Source organism: Sceloporus occidentalis, unplaced genomic scaffold (assembly GCF_023333645.1).
Source record: "Sceloporus occidentalis isolate IW3139 unplaced genomic scaffold, rSceOcc1.0.p SCAF_4, whole genome shotgun sequence".
Lineage (NCBI taxonomy): Eukaryota > Metazoa > Chordata > Lepidosauria > Squamata > Phrynosomatidae > Sceloporus > Sceloporus occidentalis.
In genome coordinates, this window is record NW_028316984.1 from 95,954,277 (window position 1) to 95,975,093 (window position 20,817).

A 20,817-nucleotide genomic window follows, 5' to 3' on the forward strand; every position below is an offset into this window, starting at 1 on the left:
AAGATACTTACTAGGGAAAGAAAATATAAGGACTATAATGAAGCCACTAACTGAATCCTTCCTTTCTTAAGGAAACATCCATTGTGGAGGGGAAATGGGGGAGACATGTATCTAAAAAAAACCCATGGCTTAAATTATAACAATAAAACATCTGAGCTGATATGAAGCAATCACCTGCAGGCAAGCCAAAACCATACATTTTTTCAGCTAAACAGCAAGGACTGTGGGGAGACGAAGATCCTTTTATTTTCATTCTTTTGGCTAACCCAAGATTTCTTCTATTTCTCATTAACCTTTTAAAAATAGAGCCAGCGACCCTGAGGGGGAAATTGTACCTTTTCTCATCACCCTTAGCTATCTTTAAATAGCCACACGTTATTGGACAAGTTATGGTAGCATTCTTGCTTCTGGTTGGAAATGGAAGGGGTTCAAATATTAAATCCTACCAGGGGAATATTTGTCGGTGAAGAATGTCCTGTACTGGGGTTGCGATCCATAACTCTGTATCCTGCCCCAAGGAGATTAATTAGCTGGCACGTCTGTAGTCATGCTGATTGGGTAATGCTGGAAACAGTGTTGCCAAAAAGTAGTTTTTCTGATCTCTATATAACACTCATTAATTTCTCAGTGTGCATATTTATTTATTTTTATTTGCTTTTTAATATTATTTTTATATCATTTACATTATTTATATTCCATATGTATCACTGCTTTCAAATAAAATATCAGAATTATCTCTAACTCAGCCCACTTTTCTGAAAAGTGAAGATGACCTAGGACAATTTTGCACTAAACATTTATAGTGCTATGAATGCATTTTAACTGTCATGGCTCCATCCCATGGCATATTGCGAACTGTATTTAGGGGGATGCATTTAGACTTCTTAACTAGAGAGACCCTCTGGTGCCTCACCAAACTATAAACCCCCAAGATTCCAACCATGGCAGTTAAAATGGAATAACAGCACTAGAATTGTGAAGTGTGAAACAGACACAAATGTCAATAGCATACTGAGGAACCCAATTCAGTATCCTCTGGTGACCTCATTTGGTGGCTTCTTGGATAAAACACACACACACACACACACACACACACACACACACACACTGTTTACCTCTAAAGCTTAATACTAAGAGCCTGTCCATTTGACAAAGTTGAGGGTACTGAATAAGAAATCCAGTAGAATGTAGAAGGATTGCATGTGCCTGCCTCACCTCAATACCTTGCCCAAGGAAAACCAATAACAGTTGTTATAATCCTTTGGGTCAAAGAGGGGGTTTCTTCAGGAATGGTCTGCAGAATACTTAGAATATTTGGGTGATGGGCAATATGCATTTTAAAGCAAATGCTAGCCTCCTCTTTCTGTGTGTGAAGGTTAAATGTGAAGAAGTAGAGTAAACAATCATTTCCTCTCATTTAGAGTGCACAGTTTTTGCTGTAAACCATCACAAACCTGTTATTGTTGTTACCGTAGGGTGGCATCATGTTGGTTAGTCCCAACTAGAATAGGTCCATTCAATGAATTATTGAATCGTAAGTCAACACATAGGTGAATCCCATTAATTCAATGGGTCTACTATAGGAAGGACTAGTAAGAGAATTCAGGCTATTATTAGTAATCATAGTAGTGGAGTTTATATGCTATTTTTTTTTAAAAAAAGGATCTTGTTTTTTTTCTTTAGTAACAATGCTTAATTTAAAACCTGGCACCTCTCCCTCCTCTCTTTCCCACTGCTTTGATGACTCAGTGTACACTAGTGAGATCATGGTCACCACGACCTGGAAGGATCTTGATGAACAAGACCCATTTTGGAAGGTGAGCAGACTTCCAGTCAGCCAAAGGCCCCTTCCATGAACATTGCTGAGAAAGGCTTAAGTTTGGCTGAAGGATCATTTAAAACTAACTGGGCTAGTAGGGATGAGAATAAATATTTAGTTTGTATCCATAAAGATAGCCTATAAAACACCACCCTAATGAGTATATTTGTTGATTTTTAGGTCATTGTATTTTGTGTGTGTTTTCTCAGGTCAGTAATCCAATATGTCACAGTCTTCTACTTTTAATATACTGTGAGATAAAGAAATGTTATCAGTCTCATTCCACATTGAGAGTCTTTTAATAGTGGGATGAGGTTGATCTTGCTTTTTAAAAAAGGTATTATGGATTAATCAAGCTCAAATCATGTAATTAATTGCTGAATTAGAATCATAGTCCAAAACTAGGGGTGGGTAACTGTGGCCCTCTAGATGTTGTTTGGAATAAAGCTCCCATCATTTTGCACTATTGGCTAAACTGAATAGGGCTGTTGGACATTGTAGTCCCACAGAATCTGTACGGTTGCATGATTTCTTCCCTGGACTTGAGGAATTCATTCAGGTTCACGAGTAATACCTGTACCAGAACAACAGAGTGAGCACAGATATTATTGCAAGGTCTAAGACAACCAATCCCTCCAAACTATTGGGGAATTGTTATGTTTCCATGGGAAAACCACAGAGCTTACTGCATTAACAAGTAAGCTGGTTTACCTCTTCTAGCTTGAATTCAGGATCCAGGATGCTCCCATATGTTATCATACCTAAATTGCCACCAATCTAGCTAGGATGCCGCTGTCTGGATGCATCCTGGGTCAAAGCCTTGCTCAACTGGCCAATTTTTGAAGTTGAAAGCTCCCTGACTTCAAAAACCACTGGCTGAGCTTCAACCCAGGATGCATTCGGGTAGCGACATGCTGACTAGATCAGTAGTGATTTAGGTATGATAACATCCGGGGGCATCCTAGATCTTGAATTCAAGCCAGAAGAGGTAAGCTTGCTTATTTGTTAATGTGATAAGCTTTGATGTTAGTTGCATTAGTAAGAGTTTAGAAAAACAGAGTGAGAAGTACTCTGGGACTGTGCATACATCATCCTTTGTACAGTAAAAGGAAGGGGGAAACTATTGTGCCTGGTGGTCTCATTGCTCCACATAAACATTCAACATATGCTCTGAATTCAAGATCCTATGCAAAAATGCAAAAATCAAGAACCCTGAATGTATGCTGTTTGTTGTTAATTGCCTTCAAGTTGACCTGGATTCAAGGCAACCCTGTGAATGATTTTCTTTCTATCATCTTTCTTCACTGTCCAGCACTCACAGCCATATATTGTTGTCATTAGCTGCCTTCCAGTCAACATGGGGACCCTGAGAATGAGATGCCTCCAAGCCCCCTATCCTCTACCTCACTGCTCAGGTCTTGTAGGGTCAGGCCCGTGGTCTACCCAATTGAGTTTATCCATCAGGTATGTGGTCTTCTGCTCTTTCTGCTGCTCTCTACCTTCCCCACCATCATTGTCTTTTCTAATGAGTTGTGCCTTCTCATATTGTGACTAAAGTATGACAGCCTCAATTTAGTCATCTTGGCTTCCAGAGAGTGTTCAGACTTGATTTGTTCTAGGACCCAATTTTTTGTCTTTTTGGCCACTCATGGTGTCCTCAGAATTCTTCTCCAGCACTACATTTCAAATGAATTAATTTTCTTCCTATCTACCTTCTTCATGGTCAAGCTTTTACAGCCATACATGACAATGGGTAACAAAATGGATTGGACAATTCTAACTTTAGTGTTCAGCTGTATATCTTTACTCTTTAGGATTTTATCTAGTTCTTTCTTAGCCATTCTAACAAGGGTGTTACGGTGGGAGTCTACTACAGACCCCCAAGTCAGACTGAGGAATTGGATGATATCTTTCTAGAACAGATGACCACACAGTCAGAAAAGAGAGATGTAGTAGTGATGGGCGACTTCAACTATCCTGATATTTGCTGGAAGTCAAACTCAGCAAAATCCTCAAGGTCTAGCAAATTCCTCACTTGCCTGGAAGACAATTTCATGGTCCAAAAGGTGGAAGAGGCAACAAGGGGGTCAGCTATTTTAGATCTGATCCTAACCAACAAGGATGACTTGGTTGATGGTGTGCAAGTGGTGGGATCCTTAGGTGGAAGCGACTATGTTCTCCTGGAGTTTGTTATACAATGGAGAGGAGAAGCCAGGCAGAGTCAGACACGCATCCTAGACTTTAGGAGAGTGGATTTCAGTAAACTTAGAGAAGTATTGAGGGTGATTCCATGGTCAGAAATACTAAAAGATAAAGGAGTTCAGGACGGATGGGACTTTCTCAAAAGGGAGATACTGAAGGCACAATTTCAAACAGTTCCAGTGAGAAAGAAAAACGGGAGGTGTCTCAAGAAACCAGGATGGATGACTAAGGAACTTTCAACCGAGCTAAGTTTGAAACGGAACATGTATAAGAAATGGAAAAAGGGGGAAATCACGAAAAAGGAATTCAAAGAAATAGCAGGCATGTGTAGGGGTAAAGTCAGAAAAGCTAAAGCGCAGAATGAACTCAGGCTTGCTAGAGAGGTTAAGAACAATAAAAAGGGCTTTTTTGGATATGTCCGCAGCAAGAGGAAGAAGAAGGAAACGGTAGGGCCACTGCGTGGAGAAGATGGCAAAATGCTAACAGGAGATAGAGAAAAGGCAGAATTACTCAACACCTTCTTTGCCTCAGTCTTCTCAGAAAAGGCAAAGGGTGCTCAACCTGAGGATAATGGAGCAGAGGACAGAATAGGGGAATTTCAGCACAGAATAAGTAAAGAGATAGTAGAGGAACACCTTGTTAATCTAAATGAATTTAAGTCTCCGGGACCAGATGAACTCCATCCAAGGGTATTAAAAGAACTGGCAAAAGTAATATCGGAGCCATTGGCAATCATATTTGAAAACTCCTGGAGAACAGGAGAGATCCCAGCAGACTGGAGGAGGGCAAACGTTGTCCCCATCTTCAAAAAGGAGAAAAAAGAGGATCCCAACAATTATCGTCCAGTTAGTCTGACATCAGTTCTAGGAAAGATTCTGGAGCAGATCATTAAACAGAGAGTTTGTGAACATCTAGAAGGCAATGCCATAATCACAAAAAGTCAATATGGGTTTCAGAGAAACAAGTCATGCCAGACAAATCTAATCTCTTTCTTTGACAAAATTACCAGCTTGGTAGATGAAGGGAATGCTGTGGATATAGTATATCTTGATTTCAGTAAGGCCTTTGACAAGGTTTCCCATGACATTCTTGCAAACAAGCTTATAAAATGTGGGCTAGACAAAGGAACTGTTAAATGGATCTGTAATTGGTTGACCGGCCGAACCCAAAGGGTGCTCAACAATGGCTCCTTTTCATCCTGGAGAGAAGTGACCAGTGGGGTCCCACAGGGCTCTGTCCTGGGCCCAGTGCTATTCAACATCTTTATCAATGACTTAGATGAAAGAATTGGGGGCATACTAATCAAATTTGCAGATGACCCCAAATTAGGGGGAACAGCTAATACCCCAGAGGACAGGATCAAGATTCAAAATGACCTGAATAGACTAGAAAGCTGGGCCAAAGCTAACAAAATGAAATTCAACACAGAGAAATGTAAGGTATTGCACTTAGGGCGGAAAAATAAAATGCACAGATATAGGATGGGAGACACCGGGCTGAATGAAACTACGTGTGAAAGGGATCTAGGAGTCCAAGTAGACCACAAGTTGAACATGAGTGAACAGTGTGACGCGGCAGCTAAAAAGGCCAATGCTATTTTAGGCTGCATCAATAGAAGTATAGTGTCTAGATCAAGAGAAGTAATAGTGCCACTGTATTCTGCTTTGGTCAGGCCCCACCTAGAATATTGTGTCCAGTTCTGGGCGCCACAATTCAGAAAGGACATTGAGAAACTGGAGCGTGTCCAAAGGAGGGCGACAAAAATGGTGAAGGGTCTGGAAACCATGCCCTATGAGGAACGACTTAGGGAGCTGGGGATGTTTAGCCTGGAGAAAAGAAGGTTAAGAGGTGATATGATAGCCCTGTTTAAATATTTGAAAGGATGTCATATTGAGGAGGGAGCAAGCTTGTTTTCTGCTGCTCCAAGAACAGGACCTGGAACAATGGATGCAAGCTACAGGAAAAGAGATTCCACCTGAACATTAGGAGGAACTTCCTGACAGTAAGGACTGTTCGGCAGTGGAATGCACTTCCTCGGAGTGTAGTGGAGTCTCCTTCCTTGGAGGTCTTTAAACAGAGGTTGGATGGCCATATGTCAGGGATGCTTTGATTTGGATTTCCTGCATGGCAGGGGGTTGGACTGGATGGCCCTAGTGGTCTCTTCCAACTCTACGATTCTATGATTCTATGATTCTATGATTCTTCTCATTCTTAATCTTCTTCTGATTTCTTGCCTGCAGTCTCTCTTCTGGTCAGTGTTGATCGATGGTATGGGAAATCTTTAACCATTTAAATTTTCTCATTATCTCAGTTAAATTTATGTATATTCTCTGTGGTCATTATTTTTGTTTTCTTTATGTTTAACATTAGGTCTGTATTTCTGCTTTCTTCTTTGACTTTCTTCAGTGAGTGTTCCAAATCTGTATTTCCATAGCTTTTTGTGATCTATCCAGTCAAATGCCTTGCTATAGTCTATAAAGCACATTCTTTTGCTTGCTTCATTATCCATCACATGTTTGCAATGTGGTCCCTACTGCCTCTTCCTTTCCTGAACTCTACTTGGGCATCTGGCAATTCTTTCTCCATATCTAACTGGAGTCTATGCTGTAGAATTTTGAGCTTAATTTTACTTGCATGGAAATTAATTCTCTGGTTCTATAATTGCTGCAGTCTTTTGTATCTCCTTTTTGGCTGGGAATGTCATTTCCAATCTATTGACCACTGTTTTGTTTTCCATATTTGTTGGCATATTTTAGTTAACACTGGAATTGATTCTGTTTGTGTTGTTTGAAGCAGTTCATCTGGGATATTGCCTGTTCTGGTGATTTATTCTTTCCAATTTCTCTGAGTGCCACTTCCACTTCACTTTCCAAAATTTGGGGTTCATCTTCATATGGCTCTTTATTCCATGTGCTATTCATTTTTCATCTCTTTTATATAGCTCTTCTGTGTATTGCTTTCATCTTCTTTTTATTTCAACTTGATCATTTAGTATGTTCCTCTTCTGATTGAGAGCATCCTCACCCTTGGTCTGAATTTCCCTTTGAGTCTGTGGATCTTGTGGAAGAGGTCTCTCATTCTTTCTATTTTGTTGTGATGGGAAATATGATGGGAGGGACAATCCTAACTTTCATGTTTAGTTATATATCTTTAAATTTCAGGATCTTGTCTATTTTTTCATAGCTTCCCTTCTTAGTCCTAGTCATTAGTCCTAGTCTTCTTCTGTTTTCTTGACTACAATCTCCATTCTGATCAGTAATTGATTCAAAGTATGAGGTATCTTTAACTATTTCAAATTCTTTGTCATTTATATTGAATTTATGTAAATCCTCCATGGTCGTTATTTTTGTTTTCTTTATGTTCAACATTAAGTCTACCTTCACACTTTATTATTTGACTTTCCTTGGTAATTGTTCCAAGTGTCTGATATTTTCTGCTAGTAGTAGCAGATGGAGATTTGTCAACCAGTCCTGGATGGGGTCACACTTCCCCCAAAGGACAAAGTTCACAGTTTGGGAATACTCCTGGATCCAGCTCTACAGTTGTCATCTCAAGTAGATGCGATGGCCAGGAGTGCTTGGTACCAGCTTTGGTTGATATGCCAACTGTGCCCCTACCTGGACCAAAAGGACCTTGAAGCAGTGGTACATGCACTGGTAATTTCTCGTTTAGATTTCTGTAATGTGCTCTACATGGGGCTACCTTTGTACCAAGTCCGGAAGCTTCAATTGGTTCAAAATGCAGCAGCCAGACTGGTCACTGGAACAACTAGATCAGACCACATAACACCGGTTTTAAAATCCTTTCATTGGTTGCCGATTAGCTTCTGGGCGCAATACAAAGTGTTTGTTATTACCTTTAAAGCCCTTCATGGCTTGGGCTCTAATTACTTGATGAAATGCCTACACAATCCACCCCGCACTCTCAGAACCTCTGGAAAGAACTTATTGGAGTACTCAAAAACCAGGCTAACAACAACTTTTTACAGAACATTTACTGCTGCGGTGCCCAGATTGTGGAACAGCTTGCCGGAGAAGATCCGTCTTATCACCACCTTATCAAGAAGGCATTAAAGACGGATCTCTTCTTGTGGGCCTACCCACCTGATCTTTTATAAGAGATCTTAAATACTCCACTTCTGTTCTGATTGTGTGAATGTTAGTGTGAAAGTTAGTTGATGATCCGTTATTTTAGTTAATAAATAGTAATGTCATTGTTTTAATGACTGTATTTTATATGGAATTATTTTATTGCTGTAATCCCGCCTCGATCCGCAGGGAGAGGTGGGAAATATAAAAAAAAAATTATTATTATTATTAGTATGGCATCATTTACATATCTTAGATTGTTGATATTCCATCTTCCAGTCTCCTTCCTCTGAGTCTTAACCTGATCTGCTATGATATTTTCTGCATACAAGTTGAACAAATAGGGTGATAGAATGTATCCTTCTCTTCCCTTTACCAACTGGGAACCATTCTTTTTCTCTGTATTCCATTCTCATGGTAGCCTCTTGTCCTGAGTACAGGTTACAAAACAAGACAATCAAATGTAGTGGCATAACCAAATCTTTCAGAGCAGTCCATAACTATTTATGATCTATTGTGTGCAAATGGACTTTACATTTCCTGGACTTTGAAAATCTCCCTATTGCCACATGGCCTGAAGGAGGTGGGGACTGCCTGCAAAAGATATCCTCTTCAGCATACCATCTTTACTAAGGACTGAAACAACATGCAGGCATTTGACTAACATCTCCAATTGTTTTTTTCTCCTGTTTGGTTTGTAACATCTTGCCTGATCAAGAAGGCCAGGGAGCTTCAAAAGCTTGCAACAAGTATATTGTGTATTTCAATTGGCCAATAAAGGTATCACTGATGGATTTTTGTTTGGATTTGTTAAATGGCCAACACAGCTACCCCTGCATGTTTTTTGTGACACATACAGTCAAAGGCTCTCCTATAGTCTATAAAGAACATGCTGATTTTCTTCTGGAATTATCTGGTGCACTACATTATCCAGCATATGTTTGCAATGTGATCCCTAGTGCATCTTCGTTTCCTGAACCCAACCTGTACTCTGGAATTTCTCTCTCCATTTATGGTAGGAATTTTTGTTGTAACTTTGAATCTTTGTTGCAGAATTTTGACTATGACTTTTCTTGTGTGAGAAATCAATGCAATGACTGCATAGTTGCTGTGATCTTTTGTGTCTCCTTTTGGGGAACAGGGATATATATTGATTGTTACCAATCTGTGGACCACTGTTTTGTTTTCCATATTTCTTGGCAGATTTTAGTTAGAACTAAATTTAATTCTGTCTCTGTGGACTGCATCATTTCTATTGGAATACCAAATGTTCCTGGTGATTTATTACTCCCAATATGAGTGCAGCTTTCACTTCAATCTCCAAAATTTTGGGTTAATTTCCACATGATTCTTCTTCCCATGTGTCATTCATCCCTCAATCTCTTTTATATAGGTTTTCTGTGTACTGCTTCCATTGTCTCTTTTTTAAATCTTGGTTGTGAATACATATTGGCCCGTTACAAACGGGCACCCTAGTACGCGATGAGCATGCACTAGGGTTAGAAAGGGGCGTCCTTTCCAGACGCCCCTAACCCTAATACGTGCTCCGCGCATAGAAAATGGCGGTGGCCGTTCCACATGGCCGCCGCCATGACTACGTCACAACCGCGCCACCTCCAAACGAGGCAGTGCGGTTGTGATGTAGTGGGGCCGCACAAGGGCGCCTAGCACGCCCTTTCTGTGGCCCCGGAAGGAGCTCTGTTTCGGAGCTCCTTCCAGCTTTGCATTGCTGGGCGCAGCCTTTAGATGGCTGCACCAGCGACGCAGAAGAGAAGGGGGCCAAGCGGCCCCTTTCTCCTCCTCCCCGCCACCACGGGGTGTCCTTGGGGCTTGAAGCCCCAAGGACACCCCTTTCCAGGCCGCGAGGAAGCGGCCTTTTGCCGCTTCCCCGCGGCCTGGAAAGTGGCAGATTGGGGCCTCAGCGGCTGCCGCTCTAGCCACTGAGGGCCCGATCTGGCGGGGAAAGGGGCGGGTGCAGGCCGCTGCTTCTTGGTGGTCTGTAACCCGCCATAGTCATTTTGAAAAGAAGGTGGATCATGCATAAGGAAAGGATGGAATTGCAACCACTTTGACTTAAAAATATACAGTGGGCTTTTGGTATCCACTGGGGTTTGGTTCCAGGATGCCCTGTGGATAGCAAAATCCATGGATCCATGGATGCTGAAGTCCCATTAAATACAATGGCATAGTAAAATGGTGTAAAATGATATAAAATGACCAAGGTTTGCTTTTTGGAATATATTTTTAAAAAATATTTCCAATCTCTGGATGGTTGAAACATGGATAAAGAATCTGTGGATATGGACTGTAAATCACAAATGTCATTCTCAGAGGCAAGAATGAATTATTTTATCACTTTTCACCTTGCTGTGAGGAAGTAATCAAACACTGAGCAGCTTTCTGATGACTATTTGCAGTTCAGGACTTAGTTTATGCAACAACAAAAAAGAGCACCTGGGTTTTGTGTACATTAGCATTTTCTGCACAGAAAACATTTGTGGAAAACACTTATGTCTAGAAAATATTTTCTGTGAGGAAACCATTTTATGCAAAAAACAAGTTAATGTTAACTTGGAAGGAGAATGATATTTACTGTTCAAGAAACTTGTTTTCAGTGCAAAAAATGTAGCACCCTGAATTCATTTTAAATGCAGAATAAGTTCTGAACTGCAAAGATTCTTGCCTATATAGGAGTCTCCTTGCCAGGTTTCCCAGCACTCATACCCATTTTGTAACCATTATTTCAATACTTTCTTTTTTTTTTCATTGTCACTCTGCTGCCACCCTTTTCTTATTCATGTTCAGCAAATGTATTTATTTATTTAAAAAGTCTTCATGGTTCTTGTATTCTTAGGTTCATTCAGATCTAAACTGAATGCATATGGGGAGAGATGAAACCAGTAGGCGCTGTTGTGCCACAGCCTTATATGAGCCACAAAAATTGGGTGAAGTACCACTCCTTTCAGTGTACAGATTTCTAGCATATTTACATTACCTTAGATTTGAACCAAACACTCCAAAAGATGTACTTAGCTGGTTATGAATGCTGACCATTTTATTTGGAAATAAGCTTACTTTTACCCAGGACATCACCACAAAATCCCCCACCCAATAGAATCATAGAACCGTAGAGTTGGAAAAGAACAAAAGGGCCATCCAGTCCAACTCCCTGCCATGCAGGAAATCTCAATCAAAGCACCCCTGACAGATGGCCATCCAGCCTCTGCTTAAAGACTTTCAAAGAAGGAGACTCCACCACACTCCGAGGGAGCATGTTCCATTGTTGAACAGCCCTTACTGTCAGGAAGTTCCTCCTGATGTTGAGGTGGAATTTTTCTATAGCTTGCATCCATTGCTCCAGGTCCTAGTCTCTGGAGCAGCAGAAAACAAGCTTGCTCCCTCCTAAATATGACAACCCTTCAAATATTTAAACAGGGCTATCATATCCCCTCTTAACCTTCTCTTCTCCAGGCTAAACATCCCTGGTTCCCTAAGTCGTTCCTCATAGGGCATGGTTTTCAGGCCCTTCATCATTTTAGTCGCCCTCCTTTGGACACGCTCCAGTTTCTCAATGTCCTTTTTGAATTGGGGTGCCCAGAACTGGACACAGTATTCCAGATGAGGCTTCACCAAAGCAGAATAGAGTGGCACTATTACTTCCCTTGATCTAGACACTATACTTCTATTGATGCAGCCCAAAATTGCATTGGCCTTTTTAGCTGCCGCATCACACCGTTGACTCATGTTAAATTTATGGTCTACTTGGACTCCCAGATCCCTTTCACACGTAGTCTCATTCAGCCCGGTGTCTCCCATCCTATATCTGTGCATTTCATTTTTCCAACCTAAGTGCAGTGCCTTACATTTCTCTGTGTTGAATTTCATTTTGATAGCTTTGGCCCAGCTTTTTAGTCTATTCAGGTTATTTTGAATTTTGATCCTGTCCTCTGGAGTATTAGCTATTCCTCCTAATTTGGTGTCATCTGCAAATTTGATAAGTATGCTCCCAATTCTGTCATCCAAGTCATTGATAAAGATGTTGAATAACACTGGGCCCAGGACAGACCCCTGTGGGACCCCACTGGTCACTTCTCTCCAGGATGAAAAGGAGCCATTGTTGAGCACCCTTTGGGTTCGGCCGGTCAACCAATTACAAATCCATGTAACAGTTGCCTTGTCTAGCCCACATTTTACAAGTTTGTTTGCAAGAATGTCATGAGAAACCTTGTCAAAGGCCTTACTGAAATCAAGATATACTATATCCACAGCATTCCCTCCATCTACCAAGCTGGTAATTTTATCAAAGAAAGTGATAAGATTTGTCTGATATGACTTGTTTCTCTGAAACCCAGGTTGACTCTTTGTGATTATGGCATTGCCTTCTAGATGTTCACAGTCTCTCTGTTTAATGATCTGCTCTAGAATCTTTCCTGGTATTGATGTTAGACTAACTGGACGATAATTGTTTGGATCCTCTTTCTTCCCCTTTTTGAAGATAGGGACAACGTTTGCCCTCCTCCAGTCTGCTGGGACTTCTCCTGTTCTCCAGGAGTTTTCAAAGATTATTGCCAATGGCTCTGATATTACATTTGCCAGTTCTTTTTATACTCTTGGATGTAGTTCATCAATAAATAGAATTATTACAGAACCTTTGTGTAGGTATATAAAATCCAATGGTAAGTTCCAAAATTTAGCATGAACATCAATAATGGGGTTCATCCGGTAAAGGTGAACTTATTACGGACTCCTGAACAAATATTAAAATAGGTGAAAGCCTATTTTAGGCTGAAATCCACATATCCTGTTTTCTATTGGTATCCTCTGTTTTACTGAAGAAGTAAATTTCCGAAGGCTAATTTCTGTTGCTGATTCCATTGTATTTTCTTTTCCTTGCTCATGGATTCCTCTTCCCACAAGAACAATGGGTCTCCCTTCAAGCATTAATATCATTGACTATATTGAATATTCTATTGTGTGTGAGAACCTTGTTCTCACAGTGAAATTAATTCTTTTTGGATCTCTTGGTGTCTCCATGGATGTCTCCTACCCATAAATGTATAGATGATTTGACTACAATGTCATCCCTTTCTTCCATTTCTGGTTCTGTCTGCTTTTTTGAAAAGAAGAAAAAGGACAGAGGATGGTGTAGTACATCTTTTTGTTGCTGCTATTGTATCCAAACCCTTAGATATACAGAGATGTGGAATTTGTAGATAAAGGCATCAGCTGCCTACCTTACCAGGGTGGTCTAGACTAGGCATGGTATTTTGTTTGCTTTCTGAATCACTATCTGCATCTGCACTGCAGAAAAATCTGGTTTGCTACCACTTTAACTGCTATGGCTCAATGTTGTGGAATTCTGGTACGCGAACTCTGCCCTCCCTCCCTCCCTCCCTCCCTCCCTCCCTCATGTTTGGATGCAGATATACAGTACAGGTCTGGGGCCTTTGTCATGTGTCAATGGGTGCCTTGCCTGTATGTTTACTATGGCAATATCATTCATTAATGATCTCATGAGCCAAGTCACTCAGGCTGCCCTTGGAGCAACTGTCAGAGTTGTTAGCAGCACACGCTTTCATAGACTCCACTGCACTTCATCTTGTGCATCTGATGAAGTGGACAGGAGTCCACAAAAGCTTATGCTGGAAATGCCTTTTTTTCAGTTAGTCTCAAATGTGCTAAAGGATTTCCTTGTATCTGAAATGGACTAAGATGTCTTTTAATACTATCAGTGTGTGATGGCACTTGTTTATATAGCAATTGTGTATTTCTCACTTTGTTGCTGGACTAGCACTGCCCTGTGTCTTCCCCATGCCCCCAACTAGTGACAGCTTTCAACATGGCCAGAAGAAATGCCAATTTCCAATTGTGATTTGAGAAGATACTGTAGATGAGGTTTGCATTTTTTAAAAGTCATAAAAATGGAGATTGCACTTTCATAGTTAAGGGCCAACCGACTAGAAAGCTCAAAACCAACCCTAGACTATTTTCAGCTTTGTTTTCCTGGATGCCAAAGCCACGACTTTGTGTCTGCCTTTTTCAAGGCTTGGTGCCTTCCTCTCATTCTTTCCAATGAGAGGTAAACAGCTGGGGGTTCTGCCAATTCAGTTAAGAATGCTCATGCACACATTATATAATGAGACAGGAATGTAGCCTCCTGAAGCCTAGACCTGCAATCTAATCTGCTATTTAGTGGCCCCCAAAGATTCTTGAAACCTTTGTGGAGGGCTCTTCCCCCAGCTCTCTCCTGCGCTCTACAGTCTCTCCCCACACGTTCCCCCTCTGTTTTTCTTTCCTCTTTGGCTTTCCTTCTCTGTATTGTTTTAAGTTGGTGGCTGGGCCATGTGCCAGATTAAATTTCATCTGCTTCTCCTCCTCCTCCTTCCCCCCCACCCCCAAATCTTCCCCAGAAGTGATACTGTTTACTTTCTCTGCTCCTTTTCTGAATGTCTTTGTACACATTGGAAGGGATATAATCACCAGCTGTGGAGAGCTTTGTGAAATGTTAACTTATTCCTCAATACCCTAGGGCTAGTGAGTGTTTTTATACACACACACACGTGTGTGTGTGTTTCCAATGTGAAATGAAACAACTGTTTCTTTAAAAGACATCAACACATTTGTTTCATTCCAGCGTTGTTGTTTTTTTTTAAGTAATCTGGTTTCTCCTTCAGGTGGAATTTGGGTTTTTGCATGCATGTGTGTGTGTTCTATTTACTTCTGCAGTCAAGGGGTGCTCCATGTGGATGTGTGTGAGCATATAAGGAGGCCATTGTCTCCCTTTTGGAAAAATAAATCTTAGAAACAATAAGAGGGAGAAGAAAGATTAAAGTTTAAAAGTGTTTCCCTCCTCCTTTTCCTCTTTGGTGGGTGAAAGAGAGGTCAAGCTGGGCCCATTGACCTTTGCCCTGTGACCTCTGTGAACTAAAGGCAAGCCTTTGAAGTAGTCAAGTGCCCACGAAGAAAAGAAAAACCAAACAAGTGACTGGCTTTTCCCTTCCACTGACCAAACTGAGTTGGCAGATGCTTGGAAGAAGATGACATAGTACCATGGTGGGCAAGAGGGGGACTTTTTGCACTGACCTCCCACCTATCCCAGCGTGTTGTTAATTGGCACTGGGAAATGCCCACACACTTAGAGGGGGATGAGGAAAGGGGGATGACAAATCCTTCATTTCCCTTTTCTTCTTCCTCACCCTTTTGTCATCTGCATGTCACTGTGGGGTAGTTCTTTGAACTCTCTATGCTTTGGTAAGATGGGCACCAAGCAAGAATACCAAAGGAGTGGAACTCAAATGGTCTATGCAGGGTTAAGATTAGAAAAAGCTATGCTTGGGAAAAGATCTGCTAGATCACCACATCTTTCCAGACTGATAGGGCTTGTCACTTATTTACCTGAATTGATGCTGTCACATGTATGACCCCTGCTGGTAATACATGGAAAGGTATCACTGTGTGTTTTTGATTCTTCTTGCTTTTCACCCACTTCATTTACCCTTTGGCAAAAATTAATTATATTATTTGTTTGTCATAACCACAGAAAAGGGAGTCTGGGGGCAAAATCCATCAACTGATCTAGTGAATTCATTCCCAGTTTTCACATGCCCAGTTTTCACATTCCATAGCCACATGTATGATTAATTTGTGCTGCCAAACCATCCTAAACTTCCAGATGGTTTTCTTACCCTCCACAGTGTCATTATTCCAGGAATATCCCATTGTGCAACTAAATGCAAAAAGCTGATAACATTTAATGGTGCAGGGGAGAGGATGAATAGGATAAGAATGGTAAATAACAGTTTCCAGTAACTAGTTGTAGGATGTAATGTCAACTGCATATGGAGATGGCTTTCTGGGAATCCCTATAAGTAAACAGGAACTAAATTATCAGCAATAATGGGACCTACTAACTAACATGAAGCCACCATCAGCTGGCAGTATTCTATGGAGAAGCTGGGGGAACTGTGTGGAGAGTGAGGCTAGCATTTATAGTTGCGTTCAGCATCAGCATTCCACGCATAACTAGATTGATAAGCCTGTATATACACACATTCTTACAGATAATAAGGGTTAATGCTTCATGTAATCATTTATTTGGTTGTGTCATATTGTATGTTATTTTTTTGAAAGCCTGTAGCTCACTCCTGCATCTTCTGTGGTCCTGAACTCCATTGCTGCTGAATGAAGTGATGTGATATTCTCTGCTGAGGTGAATAGCAAGGTGCCAACCAATATACAATTTATAGGACAGATTGCTCTATGTTTTGTGATGTTGCACTTATGTCTAGTACCAATACATGGCTAGAAAAACTCCCCCGTTAATGCTCCCAGAATCCTCTGACTAGTATTAAACATAAACACCCAGCAAAACTTTCCCAAGCACTCACTAGCTGTACTTCCAACATTCTCTCTGGATACTTTAGGATTTTTATATTGTCCTGTGTTTTATATGACTCCCCACCCCCGTTTTAAATTCTTTTATTTTATTTGCATCTTTTGGCTACACCCTTACATAACTGATGCACATGTGTGCCCTGATAAAACAGTGCAAAAACCATCTTGATATGTCTGTAGATATGATTGCATTATGATTCTTTCTGTGTTGTTTCGTTAATATATAGGAGGACATGTACACAACAGTAAAACACAGAAAAATCTTCATGCATACCTATGCATCAAGACTGATAAGCTGCTTTTATTTAAATTGGTTCATCAGTGTAGGCATGCATATACAGTCCGTCCTCGCCTTACGCGGGGGATCCGTTCCGGATCCCGCCGCGTAAGGCAAATTCTGCCTATGCTCGAGCCCCATTGGAAACAATGGGGCTCGTGAGCGGTGGCGCGGTGGCGCGGGAGTGCGCGGGGCGCAATGGGCGCGTGCGCCCATTCAATTGAATGGGACATGCCGCCCCTTCTGCCCAGCGCGCGCTCCGCGGCTTGAGCGCGTATGCTCAAGGCTGCGTATGGCGCGCCCGCGTATGGCACGGGCGCGCTGTAACAACACAGGGAAGGGGAATGCAAATTAATTCAAGGAACTGAAAATTGTGGCAAGCCAGAGTTGCATAGCCACTAACAAACGGCCACAAATGACAGTAGAGTGCTAAACAAGAAGATTAGAAATTATGGTAAGTTCTTAGTTGGAGGTGAAAAACAGACCACTCTGTAGACTTCAGATGAATAAAGGCGGGTTACAGACCGCCATAAGGGCCGTCCTTAGGACGTCCCATTTTGAAAAAGGGGCGTCTCTTCCTATCACACACAGAGTCCGTGACAAATGGCGGCGGCCGTTCCACCCAGCCGCCGCCATATTGACATAGCGGACACTGTGCGTCCGCACGTCGCACCCCGGAAGTGACGCTGCGAGTGCGCAACTACCGCACTCGCGGCGTCTTTTCCGGGGCCCAGGAAGGAGCGTGATTTCCGCGCTCCTTCCTCGGAGCGTCCGGGAGCCACGCGGTTTAAAGGCTGCGGTTCCCAGACGCTGCAAGCGGAGGCGGAGCCAGACCGCCGCTTCTCAACGGTATGTAACCCGCCAAAATCTGATTGACTTGATCTGCTGATGAGAAGCATACAATTATTTATATGTTAAAAAGTAAGATCACTAGTGGCCTATGGTCATTATGGGTCACCAGTGGGCAAAATTATTTTCTATGAAGAGATGTTGAGTAAAGAAATTCTGCAGAATTTTGTTCACCTCTGTGAATAAAAAATCTGGGGTGCAGGGCAGATGACATAAAGGGTGATGGAAGTGGTGAAGGGGCAGAGCTCTATCATATGAGATCATCCAGCCTGCTGGTCTAGTCATAAGGAGAAATCCAGTCCCTGAAGGCAAAAGAATTCATCAGCCTACCTGTCCCCTTCCTTTTCATTTCCTCTGCCTCCTCCTCCTTTTTATTTATTTAATATTCTGACTTTCTCCCAATCTAGAACCCAAAACAGCATACACAAGTTTTTTAAAAACTGTTAGACAGATAATCATGTTAAATTATTTAAAACTGAAAATGGACCAATAGCCATTGAAGAGTGTTATATGTTCCATCTAACTGCACTTTGGATCTGCTGAAGTTTCCAATTTCCAAAAACAGCCTGACATAGAGTGTGTTACAATAATCCAAATGGGATGTAATCAAGGGCTGTGTTACTTTGGTCAGCCAGATCTGATATCTCCAGGAATAGGAGCAACTGGTGAACTTGTTTTAACTGTGCAAATACATTTCTGGCCACTGCCGAAAACTATCCAGGCTCAAGGTTATATCCAGAAGTACACCCAAACTAGGTACTTGAGATTTCAGGGGCAGTGTAACCCCATCCAGTGCAGGCTGAATTCCAGTTCCCTGATCTGTGGAGTACCTCTGTCCTGTCCGGATTAAGCTTCAGGGTTTGTTTGTTTTTCAACCTTATCCAGCCTATTATTGACAGCAGGCACTGGTTTAGCATCAAAACACTTCCTTGGAATTTGGTGGAAAAGAGAAAAAAACTGGGTGGTGACACTGACTCCTTAAACTCCAGATAACAATTCCCAGCAGTTTCACATATATGTTGAACAGCATGGGGAGAAGAACTGAGCCCTGAGGAACCCCAGAAGCCAATAGTCAGGGCATCAAGCAGCTGTCCCCACGTACCATCTTCTGAGCTCTCATTTCCAAAAAGGACTGGAAACACTATAAAACACAAATGTTCTATTCTAGTGAGGTGACTCAGAAGGATACCATGGTTGGCGGTATCAAAACCTACTAAGCGGTTAACAAGAACAAATAGAGAGACACTTCCCTTGTCCAGCTCCTGGCATAAGTTAACCACCAACGTGATCCGAGTTGTATTTATCCCATAGCCAGGCCAGAAGCTAGATTGAAATGAATCTAGATCAGTGGTTTCCAGACTATTGTCTTCCAGATGTTTTGGACTTCAGCTCCCAGAATTCCTTACTGTTGGTCAATCAGTCTGGGGATTCTGGGAACTGATGTCCAAGACACTTGGAGAACGACAGTTTGGGAACCACTGATCTAGATAATCTATTTCATCCAGGAATCCCTGGAGCATGGGAACTTTCACATGTTCTAGAACCTTGCATAATAAAGGATATTGGAAATTGGCAGGTAATTCTACAATGCAGGCTTACTTTCCTCACCACGAGGATAGGTAATGATAACTATCTTTGGGGGATAGTGTATCACATCTTAGATAAATCACTGAACGTTCAGATTAAAACCCAGAGCTGATTCCCACCCCCCCCCCCCCAAATGAATGGAAGTCACCAGCTGCAACAAAGGGCAGCCATTTTGTAAAACTCAAGAATTCCCATAGGAGTGATGATGTAGAATTGCATTGTTCCAATGGGCATTCAGGCTAAAACACAGCTGGGAGGCATCAATCAGTATTTTGCCACTGTTATGAGGGCAGACTGGCATGGGCTTTTGTAAAATGTGATAAAGAAAAATAAAAATAAACTAAATCAACTGCATTTCCCCAAAAATTTCTGGAAAAAAACTGATTTGAGGATATTCTCTAATCTTTGAGGATATTCTATTTGTCCTTTCTCCAAATGTTGAAATAGGTTATGTCACACTATTTATTTATTTATTTATTTAATCTGTTTTTTGTCTTTCCTCCCGAGAGCTCAGGGCAATATGCATGGATTTTCTCCTCTCCATTTTATTCTTACAACAACCCTGTAAGCTAGGTCAAGCTGAGAGAAAGTGACTGGTCCAAATCACCCAGTGAGAGTCATAACACAATGAGGGCTTGAACTTGAATTTCTCAAGACCCAACACAATAAGCACTATGCTATTCTGGCTTCCTCAAAAAGTTCAGTATAGCTTTAGGATTTGCTGTGACACAATAACATAATGTAATGCCTGAGTCTGGAGTCTGGATAAAAATGTGGACACCTATCAAAACAATGGATGTTTGAAAACTAGAAGGGATTGAAAACATTTGGAAGATGAACACATAAGAAATGATCTCAGTAACCAGGGCAGCCAGACTGATCCCAAAAGAAATTCCAGAAGGACAAATGTGGATGGGGGCGAGGGTTTGGAATCAAAGGCATAAGTATAAAATGGTGAATGGCTGGCTAGACAGTAGACTTGCCAAGAAGGATTTAGGGTTTGTGGTGGATACAAAATGAACATTTCTGAGCACTGTGATGCTGTGGCATAAAAGGTCACTGGCATTTTATGCTGCATTAATAGATGTTTCATATTCAGACCTTGGGAAGTCATAGTGATATAATCCTATTGTTAAGACCAACATTCCCAGACTGAAATATTGTTTACAGTTTGGAGTACTAAGAAGAGTTACAGAAAATGGCAAAGAAGAGGGCAAGAAAGATAAAGGAAGGCATATGAGGCTTCCCAGATGACAAAAAGGAGCTGTCTGTGGCCTTCCAGATGTTGTGGGACACAACTCCCATCACCCCCAATATGTAATACCAGTGGCCAGGATTATGGACATTATAGTCCATCAACATTTGGAGAGTCAGAAATTCTCTGTCCATATCATGGTTATCATTAGGTTATGAAAATGAGATTACAGATGGAACACATTGATTGTTATTAAATATTTCATTGCTCAGTGGAGTAAGTAAAGGATTTAAACTTCAGGTGAGCAGATTTAGGTGCACCATTAAGAAAAAGTCTTAATTTCATGAACAAATGGTACAACTGACTTACTGTGAATAACTTTAATACTCTGTGACGTATTGAATTT